Source organism: Cydia fagiglandana, chromosome 24 (genome assembly GCF_963556715.1).
Source record: "Cydia fagiglandana chromosome 24, ilCydFagi1.1, whole genome shotgun sequence".
NCBI lineage: Eukaryota > Metazoa > Arthropoda > Insecta > Lepidoptera > Tortricidae > Cydia > Cydia fagiglandana.
In genome coordinates, this window is record NC_085955.1 from 1,143,769 (window position 1) to 1,158,029 (window position 14,261).

The window sequence follows — 14,261 nt, forward strand, 5'->3', positions numbered from 1 at the left end:
TTTAGAGATCTAGTGATCATTATAGATATAGAGATCATTATTTCATCAAACTGCCTGTCATATGATAATTGAAACAAAATTAATTTGTTTCTTATTAATAGGTATTTCATTAATAGCACCAAGTACCACTTAAAACTCAATTATTATAGGACTATCAAAGAAATCAAATGTTAGCATGAGATGCAATTTTTAACGAATTCAACAACTATAAGCAACTCTTGATAGTGTGTTGCTGCTTACAACCTTTGGTAACACGTATTTTCTCATTAACTAGATAGTAAGGATATATCTTTATATAATTATTAGAATTAGATGGAACTATGATTATGAAATTGAGCAAAATTATTAGAAGTATAATGTTTTTGTAACTCCTAAACGATTTTGCTGCTTGTCAGCCTGAGCAGCCTTGTCAGGCTGCGCATAATGGGTTAAATGAGTGGTGGGATTAAAAAATATCAACACCACTATTTTTTAAGAGTAGGACTTAGTCCATCTACAAATCGTTTAGGAAGAGATTTTTTCTTTGAAATAGACATAGAATTTTATTGCTTGAGATGTAGTAGGTACTTATAGAAATTAGGAGTTAACATGCAATTTTGCATGAGGTTTTTGAAGGCAATAATATATAATCACTAACAATTTTATAATCTACCATCACGAATATTATCATTCATTTATATATAGCTAACCAATGTTTAGCTTAAGCAACCTTACTCAATTTCAATTTAGTTTTATCTTGAAAAATTAATTTTGAAGGTAGCAAAGGTTACTGTAATTTATAAAGCCCATAAAGGTCTTTATCAAAAATCAGAATAAAGTTTCATATTTTATCAATTTGAGGGTTTGCACGTTGCGTATAATCACAATGGCTAATAAAAGAAATAAAGTAATTTTTTACTTTTTCTGTCTGTACCTAATGAAATATTTTCATTAGTTGGTGACATTGTTGATAAGTAATTTAAGACTGATTAAGGTATCAGCTCACACTTTAATGTTGAGGTGGGTGTAATCTAAAAAACGTTCTTCCTAAAATGTTCAATTGTATCATTTGAGGAGAGCCTATTCCCCAATAAAAACCCAAGAACAGATTTACAGAAAATTACACTTCTATACCTAGCATAAGTAATGCTATTAAAACGGCAAGCACTTCTGGAACAGATACCATAAAATAATGTAATTATTTTCACAAAATATACACCAGTATTTCAAGTGTTTAGGCATCATGTTGCTTGACGGTGTTGGGCGCAAGGGATTACACCATACTGTTGGCCTCACCAATCAGAAGTTCCTCCTGTCTCCTCCTCCTCTTCCCTGCTCGTTCAGAGATGGCTGATGACACTCCCCGGATAACACTGGGATAACCATGTTGAAACTTGAAATCGGTTAATAGAATAAGTTTATTTAATTGAGAGCTGGGGCTCTTACTCTTTACAATTATATGTAACATATACTTATAAATATTTTGTTAAACTGAGTAGTTTCAGTGACCGTGCCTTCTGGTTTTCCTATAACTTTAATACCTTAGATTTCATTTCAAATTAAAGAAAAGCATAGATAAAATAATTTTTATATGCATGAAAACGTGAAAGCATCTACTTATGTAGAAAAAACATCTGGGTTACTTCACCAGGATATATGTATAGCGTTCACATATTTCATCTGCACGGCTACCAATAACTCGATAGGTATATGAAGTTGCAAAATGTTGCAAGACATTTCAAATTTGTATTAAAACTTTGTATTAACTCTAAAATCCCCAGTTATCACTTAATAGCTTTATAGCACAAATATATCATTTAAGTAGAATATTGTAATGTCTTTTTTCGCACCACTGCAAAATGTTCCTAGCCATAAAAATACAGGATTTAATTTCACCTATTCGGTTTATAAATAATTGCGATAGCTGTGTTGTCAAGCTGTGCTCTCAGAAGCATCTCACAATCTGTTAAACCGGAAAGAAAGTCTTTAAACATAAAAGACCACCATAAGCTGAACAAATTTAATGTAATATATATTCTTTTTGACTCCTTCCATAATCCAACAGCTAACTCATTCTAATCTGCCGCCCCAGCGTGTCAATAAACTATTACTGTAAGTAAGTAAATATCTGCAGAAAGTATATTTATAAATCTTTATTTTAATGAGCCACCAAAAAAAATGTCACACTAGGTTTCCTTAAAATATATTGAATTTAGTATACTTAAGTATGTATTTTTGTCTTTTCAGCTCTTTAACCCTTAAAGCGTTTGTGTAAACATACAGATAGCCAAACTTATCCTATAACTATACAAACAACCAATTTATATTAGCAATGTACCAATTTATAAAGGGCTTTATCTTTTGATTAACTTTGAATTTTTTCCCTAGTAGGTAAAGAAATAAATCTATATAGTAGCCAGCTTTCTGAGGTACTAAGAAGCTAGTTCCATTTGATTATAACTCCACATAGGTAATGGTACCAAGACTAAAATTAAGTGTGTCCTGTATAAGTACCTACATAGTATAACATTTGTTATAAGGAGTATCAACAATAGATATATCTATCATCTAAACAGTCTGTGTGTGTATGTGATCTTAAACACTTCATAAAAGGTCTGGCACATATATCTAGCTAGAGAGATATCTAGTTTAATAGTCTAGGTATGTTAAGACTAAAAACTGAAATCTCATCTTTCCACATGAAACAGATATGTTTTCTACATTCAAGAAATCAAGTAAAACATCTTGGAGCTAGTGCTCATTTAACAATTTTGTGTTCTTAGTTTCTGGCAATTCTAATATCTTGTTAACTTAAAACCGCTCAGTTGCACTACCTAAATGTGCTTATATATTAATATATGGATCTTGCCTATAGGTACCTATAAAGTGAACATGATTTTATAAGGTCATCATAGGCATATATTTGTACACACAGTATATACCTCAGTCACATATTTTTCTAGTATTCGACTATCAATTTCACAGAAGTGATCATATTTCGGAATACTTGTAGGTGTTGGCACAGATAAAAAAGGAACTTTGTATGAGATAGACCAGACAAAATCCTTATATGTGAAAAAAGGTAGGTTAGGTACATACAATTAAGTAAACCACAGCTTTTAAGAATTTGTTCTAAATGAACACAGGCTGTTGTGATGTCGCTGTGTGCGACCACTGTGGCGACCACATTGTGACTGCAGAGAGGAAAGTCTTGCTCTGCTTCCTCTTCCTTGCTTTTGACCAGGGGTTTTTGTATATTGTTATGTTTAATAAATACTTTATTGTATGAAACAAATACAACAGCAAATCATACGTTAGAAAATATGATTGGTATTTGAGCCTTTGAAGTTTAAAGTGCCAGGCTTACGGGCTGGGCTGCCGGAGTTTAAACTTCTTCTGCTAGATTTTCTTAAAACATCACTTGTCAACAGCATGTTTAAAAGATTTAATAAACCTCTTATGCCATTTATTATGATTCAGTATTTAATTTCAAAAAATGGACAGAATCACTTAGAAGTGACAATACCTTCTTATAGCTGGTACAGTACACAATTTTTGAGAGCTAAATCATCACAGTCAGAGAACAGGAAACTTTATTTTGTACCATTTCAATACTTAGCCTCGTTCCCCACTGGCAAGAATCTCGCCAGCTGCAGGTTAAGTCTGTGGGTTCATCTTTGGAGGACCAATAATTTCTTACAGCGCAGAGTAGTTTTTTGTAATCTTGTCCGGGTCATACTTCTTTTATAATGTTCTTAATTATTTATCTGTAATCAAACAACAACACTATCCTATAAGGATTTTTCCCATAATATCCAAAATTCTGGTGCGTCCCTCCGACAATGTCAAGGTTTGCTCGCTTAATTCTTCGCTTGCTGACATTAGAATAAGTAAGTACCTTCTTAATTTCACCTACTTGAAGATGAGTATATATCAAGAGACGGCCTAATCTGGCATACCACATGATTAACTCATTAGGTTAAGAGCGGTGTCTAGTCTAACACGCCACAAAACCCAGTAGGTAAGTTTATCTAGCAAGACTTGTAGGTGGCTTATAATGCACCCTATTATCAGGTAGGAAATGAGCAATGTCTCAGTGTTGTTGGCAAGGAATATGTGACAATATCCCCTGGCTATTGGCAGTGAACGCACCTAGTGTAGTACGCCAAAGTTGCCAAATGCGAATATCAAACAGAGATGTCTAGATTAACACTCCAAAATGATTAGCACAGCCATTTTATGCAGTTAGAAACAGAGAATAGCGCTACAGAATGCATATGCACATCATAACCAAGTACAGTCAGCAACCAGTTGGCTAGTTATAACACTCCAACGCACAGCACTAACACCAGATAAAAATAACTTAAACAAATCATATTTTTTACCTGATTATAATTAATGTTCCTTTTCGGAATATTATGTGTATTAAATAATTAACCGAATGCTGGCACTATTGGAGAGCGAGGCTTACATCTGGATACCGAGCGATATCTACTTCTCTACGCCGCTGGCGGAGATAGGGATCTAGATGATGCAGAATTGCAGACCTAGAATAGGTTGAAGACCATGATCCATCGATCGGTATGTAACGCGTCTGGGCCTTTTCCAACGAAAGGACGCCGTATTTGGATTTGAACGCGTATGCTCTTGAATCTTCTCCAATCTTCTTATTTTTTCTTCTATTCCGCAATATTGGTAAATAAGATATACTATTTTATTTTCTTCTTTACATATTTCGTCCTTTATTTGATATAAATACTTTTTTATTTTAATAGGACGTAATGGCCGCGGCTGCATGAAAAACGTCAATGAGGGCGACAGAAGCGGCGCGCGCGCGGGGGCGCGACTATGCGTTCAGAAATCTGATACAAAATTTTGAATTCTCGTTGAGAAATTTTAAAATTTTAGGTACTCTGAATACTTAACATGGCCAGAGGCTGAATGATATTACGCCTACTACAAGTAAATAATTATCATGAAGAAGTTTGTGCAGCGTAATAATAATTATAGGACAATGGGTAAAGCGAAATATTTTCGAATTTTTACGTCCACGGAAATGACACGAGAGTACTAGTAGTACGTCATTCGGATTTTGTTGTTGTTAAAATTCCGCTACATGACGCTAGATGTCGACTAGGAAATAACGCGCGTTTTGGTAAGAAAACTGTACGGCTACCATCTGGCCCCTGTTTCACCAACGTGACAGGTGCGACGAATTGTAAAATCACTGTTGCTGACGTCACAGGCATCCATGGGCTACGGTTACCGCTTACCATCGGGCGGGCCGTATTCCTGTTTGCCACCATCATTGTATTATTTAAAAAAACTTTATGATATCGGAAAAAAACAGATATTTCTCTCGCTAAGTTTGTGACAATTGTCACAAGAAACACTACAATTGTCACGAAATTCCGACATATAACTCATTACCTGTCAAGAATTACCTACAATTCTTCTAAATCTTTGACAATTGTCAGAAACTTCGCAGGAGAAATATCTGTTTTTTTTTTCGATATAATAAAGTTTTTTTAAATAATACAATGATGGTGGCAAACAGGAATACGGCCCGCCCGATGGTAAGTGGTAATCGTAGCCCATGGATGCCTGTGACGTCAGCAACAGTGATTTTACAATTTGTCGCACCTGTCACCGATGTGAAATTGGGGCCTGTTTGGCATTGACATAAACGCTATCGTTAACGTAATTTACTTTCTATATATCTCTTTCGCACTAATATGTCAGTACGAGCGAGATGCGTAGAAAGTAAATTACGTTCACGGTAGCGTTTATGTCAATGCCAAACTGATGGTAGCCGTACTGATGTATGGAGTTACTACTCTTTCTTTATTTATATAACTCTATGATTTAAGTAAAGGTTACAGTTAATTTTAAAATAATGTCAAGAAATGCCGAAGAATTATAAAGAATAAACCAATATATTTGTTTTATATTAACTCACATTATAGACGGGTCTAACGCGAATTATATTCAATTACCTTTATTTACCGACGTTTCGACACAGGTTTCACTGGTCGTGGTCGCGGCTGACTGATTGTCCCAGCAAAATGTCAAAACCCGTCTATAATGTGAGTTAATATGTATTCAAAACGCGAAAGTTTAAAATAATATATTTGTTCTAAAGTTTAAAGTTTCCCTTAATTTTCTTTTTCTTATTGACTGTATGTGTGTTTGCATCTGCATACCCTCAAGTCTCGGGATATAATCGCAATTTATTCTTCCCAGAACGTTCCTCTTTTCTTTGCCTCCGCCCCATTTATCCGCTTTTCTTTGAGGAAATTATTGACATAGGTAAATTTTTTAAATTTATTTATCTCTCGTTTTCAGACACCTCCGCGCCGGGCTATCGTTCAAAGATCTCTCGGACAAATACAGGGTGGGCCGGACCACTGTGTCCGCCATCGTCAAGGACGTCTCGCGCGCCCTCTGGGGCACGCTACAGCCCGTCTACATGCCCGCGCCAAGAGAGCATACATGGCGGCAAGCGGAGGCAGACTTCAAAGAAATCTGCAAATTTCCTAACTGTGTAGGCAGCATAGGAGGAAGGCATATCATCGCCAAACAGTTATCAGAAGACAAAAGATACAAAACAACGCCTCAGACTGAAGAATACCCTAGAGTTTCAGACAAAAATTGTCATAGAAGATTTGTAACTATCGCCCTTCTAGCTGTCACCGATCCGTATAACAAAATCCTCGCTTTAGACATAGGAAACTATGCGAAAGACGGACACATTAATATATTAGAAAACTCCAAGTTTTTTGGTAAATATATGGAGAAAAAAGACTTTTTACCATGGACCCCGCTGCCTGGACAGACTGAGCCGTGCCCGTATGTCCTTTTAAGCGATGGAGCATTCACTATTCGACATAATTTGTTAAGAGTCTTCCCGAAGACTCAAGGTTTCACTCCGCAGAGAAAAATATTCAACCAGTATCTCGAGAAAGCTTGTACTGTGGATAAAACCTTTGAAATGCTCATGAAATCCTGGACGATTCTGCTCGGTCCTATGGAGACTCAGATAGACGCAGCCGTCGCTATGCTCAAAGCGATATGCTGCTTACACAACTATGTTTTAGCGAAGCATGGTAAAACGCTTCCTTATGGAACACCGAAGAGAATTGTTAAAGGCGGAGCGAAGAAACTTAACGCTTTGAAACTGTTTAAAGCGACAAATCATAGGGCTTCTAATGTAGCTGTGGCTGTTCGAGACAGATTTTTGGATTATTTCAGCAATTTGGAACCAATTGATCTTACAGATGAGCCAATCACAGAGTTAGATCCAAGTTTGACAGAGGCATCATTTAATGATCCAAATGAATCAATAACAGATGATTTCAGTCAAATGACAGAGAAAACAAGAGTTGTTAATACAGATAAAATAGAAGAGTCAGATCCAAGTGAACCGACAGAGACAGTCACATCATTTATTGGTCCAAATGAATCAATAAAAGATCATTTCAAGAGTCAAATAACTCCTGATAAGTCGAATTCTGTTGATAATATAAATATTACTAAGACATCACACTCAGTAGAAATGACTGACATCTCTTTTGATATTACAATAGAACCAGTGAATGAGCCAAATGATTCAGCTACAGTGGAATCATTAAATAAACCAAAAAATGATTCAGTTAGAGTAGAATCATTTAATGAAACAAATAATGATTCAGTTACAGCAGAATCACATGAGAGAAGGCATGATGATGATGATGATTTTGAGTCTATGAATGTTCTTATACATTCTGTTGGTGCTAATAAATCATTTGATGATGTATTATAATTATTGTTATAAATCAGTTTTAAATGAAGTTAAAAATTGCTATTAAGAATTGTACTCCTGAGACGTACGCGTTTGCGTTAAGTGTCATTTTATATGGGATTTCGAGTTTCCAAAACGTCCCGTTTGGCGCGCTGTTCAAGATTCCATACCAATACAAAATGATCCGTCACGCAATCGTATGAAACATACACTAAAGTTCGTTTTTTTAGCATTAGAAATAAGGTAAACAATCTTGATGTGTCTTTTAATTGAAAAACACATTTTAAAAGTATGTTATTTTACAAATATGTAACAATTATGAATCTGATACGATAATTTATATTCTTCTGCTTTCATAAGTAATATAAAAATTTTACCTTCCAATAAAATTATTATTATGTTTCCTATCCACATCGGATATCTTCATTGAGAGAGTAACGCGATCGTTGACCAATGATGCCGCTAGCGTCTATGTAGTCGCTCCGCCCCACGCCGTGACGTAGTTCCGCTTCCACTTCCTGCGAACCGTTGCTCGCTTCCCGCCACTCGCCACCGCCATGTCATTGTTGAGGAGAAGTACCGTCGGCATAAAAGTAGCCTAGTAGCCTGCCAGGAAGGCATTACTCAGATATCCGATGTGGATAGGAAACATAATAATAATTTTATTGGAAGGTAAAATTTTTATATTATGTGTTCCGTACTCCACATCGGATATCTTCATTGAGACCTGTTTATTATCTCCTGGTGGCGAGTTAGCGGGCGCGCAAGCGATAGGGCTACACCTACTGTCATAGAACTCAGAGAACGAATAAATATGTATACACCATATTGCAACCCATGAAATCACAGTGACTCGTTATAATGTGAATTACAGGAAATTGAGAATTGAAATTGTAATCTCAGGTTCGAAACTGGTTTAAGAGAATTCTCATTCGAAATCGCATCCGATCCGCAGAATCTCGGCGAGTCATGTTCCCAATTAACATAAGCGAAAATATCGCTAAGTGAATAGCTTTCCAGCCAATTTAGTTATTAAGTACATCGTGGATCAAAAGCAATCGTAGGCGAGGCCGGCTTGGATGAGACTGTGGCTGAAAGAAATAAGCGAAGTGTCCCCTAACATTTTGTGTAATTCTCGCAAGGTGACGTACCCAGACTACCTACTTATACTGGGTCTATACTTTATTCCGGAGCTTCTAAGAGTCCAGTCGGTAAGACACGTTATCTGGTTTAGAGCCGAATTTCGGACACAAAATAATAGCGTTAAAGTTATCTATGTAATTGCCCGGGCTACAGTGTAGTAGAGTAAGGTCATTGACCCTGCTGCCTGATGCTAACAGCAAAAGTGCGGCAGCTATTCTATCGTACTTCTTCTAACGTACCTAACGTTGTAGGGCTATTTAAATTAGGGCAAGTAGATGTCTCGCGTCCCAAGCTGGTGCTTTGGGAGGCGCTGGTCTCGCTATTAATGGCGTTGGAAGAAGGCATAGTGTCCGATAGTGGTTCATACACAGCACTTGTGAGAGGCTTATGAACGAGTATCGTTCTGAAAGCTAACATGGATAATAGAAATAGACGTCTGAGATAGCTCGCTACTTCACTGGATAGAGGTACCTGGCAGTTGATCTTATTTTTGATGCACCATAAAGACCGTTTCTACATTGTGGCCGTACATGCAGCCTAGACAAGGGGACGATCTAGGGGCTCCCGTTACTGTTTTCTATACAAACACAGTACCGGAATCGGGAATATCCGGTTCTTCCATATTAGTGAGACAGTGACAGTTGCGTTTCGTTCGCTACGTAGCGTTAGACCTTGGCATGTTATATGCATGCGCCAGTCACGCCAGTAGCGGACGTCACTCCTGATCCCGCCAGCTCGGTGTTGGAGCGTCCTATCTGACAGGAGCTACGCCTCATTCTTAAGGTCGTTGACTCGTAAGGGAGGGCGGTCTGACGTTGTGTTCACTAGGACCGCCAGTAAATTGCAAGCTTACCACAGCTGCTTTAAGACTCCTTATCACGCCGTCGCAGTACACAGACTAGGCTGGGAGGTGGAGACATCCATGCCAAGTCTCACAGGCAGCTGTCAAAGGTCGTGGTAGCAGTTCAATGAGTCTGTTAAGAAATACCGTGGCACAGTGCGAGGGCTCTCGAAAGCGGAGGCCGGCCAACAAGGCGCCTGTCAGGTGAAGACAGTCTCGGCGGCTGCTGGGCGCAGCTGCCACTCGGGCGCGCAGTGACTTCTTGATAAACCGTTGCCCTCGGGGGTTGTACCGACCTGGCAAGTAGCAAGCAACCAGCGCGACCTGTAGACGATCTGCTGGCATCAGCAGTTTTTGCGACAGCCGTAGTAACGGAAGGGATGTAGTGTCGCCGTCGTTTTATGTATACTGTACCGGTGCGGTTGTATGTTTACACTTCTGTCGTCAGCGCTGCAGATGCGGCCCGTTAACGGTGACTCTTCGCTGAAAGGGCCTTACCTCGTACATTGTCTACCAATATTGGAGATTGTAACGGACTGCTTGCATAAGATGAGGAAGAAAGTGGTGCGAGGCTTTCGGCAGCTCCGTGTTGCTGGGGACTGCGAAGGCTTCACCTTCCTCCATGAACTAAAGTTTGCGAATTTGAGACTGAACAGAAGGCATTGAGTCTCATTTCTGCGAGAAACTCTGCAGCAAGGCAGGCCTGTATGTCGCGAAAAAGAAAACTTTCAATCGGTGTGTTGTGCCGCGTGTCCCACGTGATGTCTAGGAGCGTGATGGTCTAATTCGCTTTATCCGAAGAGACACCCTATATCGAGTTAGTATAGGGCATCGAGTTAGTAGCATGCTTTTAAGGAAATCGAACTGATGAAATCAAGTCTAAAATCGATTTTGGCGCTTTGCGTAACAAAACTGTTTCGATAAAGTCGAATACAGACAGATGGAAACTGCTGGAGTCCTCCTGGCCCCTTTCTCTTAGCACCGGAAACTCAAGCTTGTTCAGGCGCAGCGGATTTATTTGTCCCATTTTGTTTATTATGGCTTTTCGCACGAGTTCGTCTTTGTAAGACGGAACTTAAGCTGGAGAGCGCGAGCAAGCAGAGATAATTATGTGAAGTCTGCAGACCTTTTCGATGCCTTTCACCTCGGTTTCGAGCGGTCGCACAGGGCCTTGTCGCTAGCTGTTCTCCGGTTGGACCACTCCATGGCCTCGAGAAGTCGTAGGAGCTTCGAAGCGACACAGCGAAGTCGATCAGCACCTTTATGAAGCCCGGGAACACGACGTATTTTCCTCTGAGTATTGACATATCTTACCGCTTTCAACTCCGGGCAGTCGAGCCGCGCTAGGACGGGGCTCTTTACGACCTTGTCTGCCGTCGCCGGAGGATTCTTTAACCGAAACCAAGAGCTTAGCGGTCTGTTCGTGCTGTACCATACCATACCTATACCTGCACCATAGCTATAGGCGCCTGCGTACCTCAATGGAACCATGTGGACAGGACAAAACTGATACTGTGGCGCCCAGCGAGCAAGGGACGACATCGTCGTAGTTGCAGCATCGGTGGGCAGCATCGGCGTGATTGTGGCAACCGCCGCCGCTCGGGAGGCGCCGGTGCGTGAAGCTAGGGGCGCCATCGTGGCGGCCGGCTCGGGGGGGGGGGGGGGGGGGGGGCACCGGTGCCTGAGGCCGGGCGGTTCATGGCGGCCGCCACTGGTTCGGGAAGCGCTGGTGCGTGAGGCGAGGACCCATAGTGGCGGCCCGCTCTAGAGGCGTTGTCGCGTGAGGCGGGCGGCTCCATCGTGGCGGCCCGGCTCGGGAGGCGCCGGTGCGTGCGGCGAGAGGCGCCATCGTGGCGGCCAGCTCGGGAGGCACCGGTGCATGAGGCGGTCGCCGTCTGGCTGGCTGGTCTGGGAGGCACTGCTGTGAGGCGAGAGGCGCCATCGTGGCGGCCAGCTCGAGAGGCGCCAGTGCGCAGGTGGTGGTGCCATCGTGGCGGGCGGCATCATCGTGGCGGGCAGCGCCATTGTGGCAGCCGCCGCCACCGCGTCGATGCGTAATGCGAGAGGCGCCATCGTGGCGGCCAGCTCGGGGGGCAGGCGGTGTCATCGAGCGGGCGGCGCCATCATGGCGGCCACCGTCGCCAGGCTCAGGTGCGAGAGGCGCCGTCGTGGCGGCCAGCTCGACAGGCGCCGGTGCGCGTGACGGACGTTACCGGCACGGGAGGCGCCGATGGCTAGGCTCGTAGTTGCACGCATCATCACGGCGACGCTGTTGCCCTCGGCGGTGCCATCGTGGTGGCCACACCGGCGCGTAGGTCACCAGCGCCGTCATGACGGCCGGCAACCAACGCGGCGATCGTCGCTGTACTCGTAGCATTTCCACTGCTTACACGTAACTTACCTTCCTTCCGCTCGAGCAGTCGGGACGCAGAAGCGGTCCGCCTTCACCTTGGCGCGATCCACCCGCGATGCGCCCGCAGCTGCAGGAGCGGGCGTGTGACGTCTCGCAGAGCCACGCGGATCTCTCGGAGTCCCGCTGGACTGGAAGCGTCCGCACCGCAACTGCAGCAATAGGAGCGGGCGTAGCAACAGGAGCGGGCGTGTGACGTCTCTCGGAGTCCCGCGGACTGGAGGCGTCCGCACCGCGACTGCAGCAACAGGAGCGTGGGGGCTCGTCCGGGATCTGAACCCGGGACCTCTCGCACCCGAAGCGAGAATCATACCCCTAGACCAACGAGCCTGAGTGACGTCTCTCGGAGTCCCGCGGACTGGAGGCGTCCGCACCGCGACTACAGCAACAGGAGCGGGCGTGTGACGTCTCTCGGAGTCCCGCGGACTGGAGGCGTCCGCACCGCGACTGCAGCAACAGGAGCGGGCGTGTGACGTCTCTCCGAGTCCTGCGGACTGGAGGCGTCCACCGTGGCCCGCAGCGTCGCGGTGTCTCGGAGTCACCTTGGACGACAGCAGAAGAAAGACGTGGGGCGGGCGCCGGGCCCGCGCCCCCGCGCCGCGGGCCGGGGCGCCCCGGTCGCGCCGCAACTAACAACACGAGGTACTCCCAGGCTCCTGCCTGAGAACCCTCCGCGAGTGACGAAGTAACTTCTGAACGCCAATAAAATTAGAATATCTTAAACTGGCTCACCGGATGGTTCGAAACAATCCAAACCTCCTTATCGGCGAAGCGCGGCGCCCGAAAGCAGCGCGCGCAGGCCGTCCGCCGCCGCGCCGCCCGGGCGCCGCCGCCGCCGCCGCAGGCACGATGACCGCGCGTTCCCTCTCCGATGCGGAGCGACTTGTTACCACTTGTTAACAAAAACCACTGACGCACTTCCTACTTCGATCTCGAAAATGCGAGTTAACGGTAACGATTTTAGCAGCATGGAATGTTAAAGCACCATGCTGCAAAAATATACGCAAAAAATATTTGCGGACCATCGGTCAAGACGGTCGACGAAACAATGTCATGGCGGTGGCGAGTGGCGGGAAGCGAGCAACGGTTCGCAGGAAGTGGAAGCGGAACTACGTCACGGCGTGGGGCGGAGCGACTACATAGACGCTAGCGGCATCATTGGTCAACGATCGCGTTACTCTCTCAATGAAGATATCCGATGTGGAGTACGGAACACATAATAGTTATTGATTTTTAAAAACCGTTTTTCAATTAAAAGACGTCAAGATCGCTTACCTTCTTGCAAGTTCTTTCTAATGCTAAAAAAAATTTACTATAGGGGTTCTGATCATTCGTTCGCATTAATTTATTTTACGATCTAAATTAAGTGACCCGTTTTAATTGTATTAATATGGAATGGGCTAGAGGAGGCCTTTGCCAAGCGGCACACTGAGCTTAGAAACATACTCTAACTCAGAACAAAAGGGCTAAATAGATTAGATAGAATATGGAATTTATTAACTGAATGAGAAACATACAAAACAAAGGGGTCACAAACACCTAGTAAATAAAGAGAAATTTTGATTTTTGAGTATTTTACAAGCTTTTATTTAACTTGCAATACGAGTTGAGCATATTCCAGACAGGGACAATTTCTCGCCAATCTGATTAAATTGGCGAAAAATTTTTCCGTCTGGACTGGCCTTTAGATTGATCTAACTATAGTTGTTCTGTTATTATGTTATTTACTACGAGCTGTAGTAATACGATGGAAATAGTTATTTGTTTTACAAGGGGAGAAAGTTATTGTTTAACCGCTCGTGCTAATATGGATACCCGAGCAAGCGAAAGATTCCAAAATTGATTCGAAAAATGGAATCTTGAGCGTTGCGAGGGTTTCAAAGCACGAGGGTTAAACAAAATTTGCCCCCGAGTGAAACACAAAATTTTTCACCACACCAACCCGAAGCAAATATTAAATGTAAAATATCAAACAAAATCAAACCTAATCAAATCCAAATGAATGTTATTAAATATTTATCATCCAAAATCATCATTTAGAAGTCAATCCTACCAGCAAACATAAGAAATCAACTCAAAATTTGCATTTGATTACTTTGCCTCACATG

The 14,261-nt window shown here is 42.6% G+C and overlaps 1 protein-coding gene, 1 long non-coding RNA gene and 1 other non-coding gene across 4 annotated transcripts in view; 1 reads left to right on the forward strand and 2 right to left on the reverse strand.

Moving 5' to 3' along the window:
- Positions 1 to 14,261, forward strand: part of LOC134676480 (PR domain zinc finger protein 5-like) — a 31,988-nt gene that overhangs the window by 9,792 nt on the left and 7,935 nt on the right. The window lies entirely within an intron of this gene.
- Positions 1,986 to 4,768, reverse strand: LOC134676481 (uncharacterized). The gene is made up of 2 exons (XR_010099943.1): positions 4,365 to 4,768; positions 1,986 to 3,746 (listed from the first exon to the last, which is right to left on the reverse strand). It is a non-coding gene; the product is annotated as an uncharacterized LOC134676481 (long non-coding RNA).
- On the reverse strand, positions 12,412 to 12,483 carry Trnap-cgg (transfer RNA proline (anticodon CGG)). The gene has a single exon. It is a non-coding gene; the product is annotated as a tRNA-Pro (tRNA).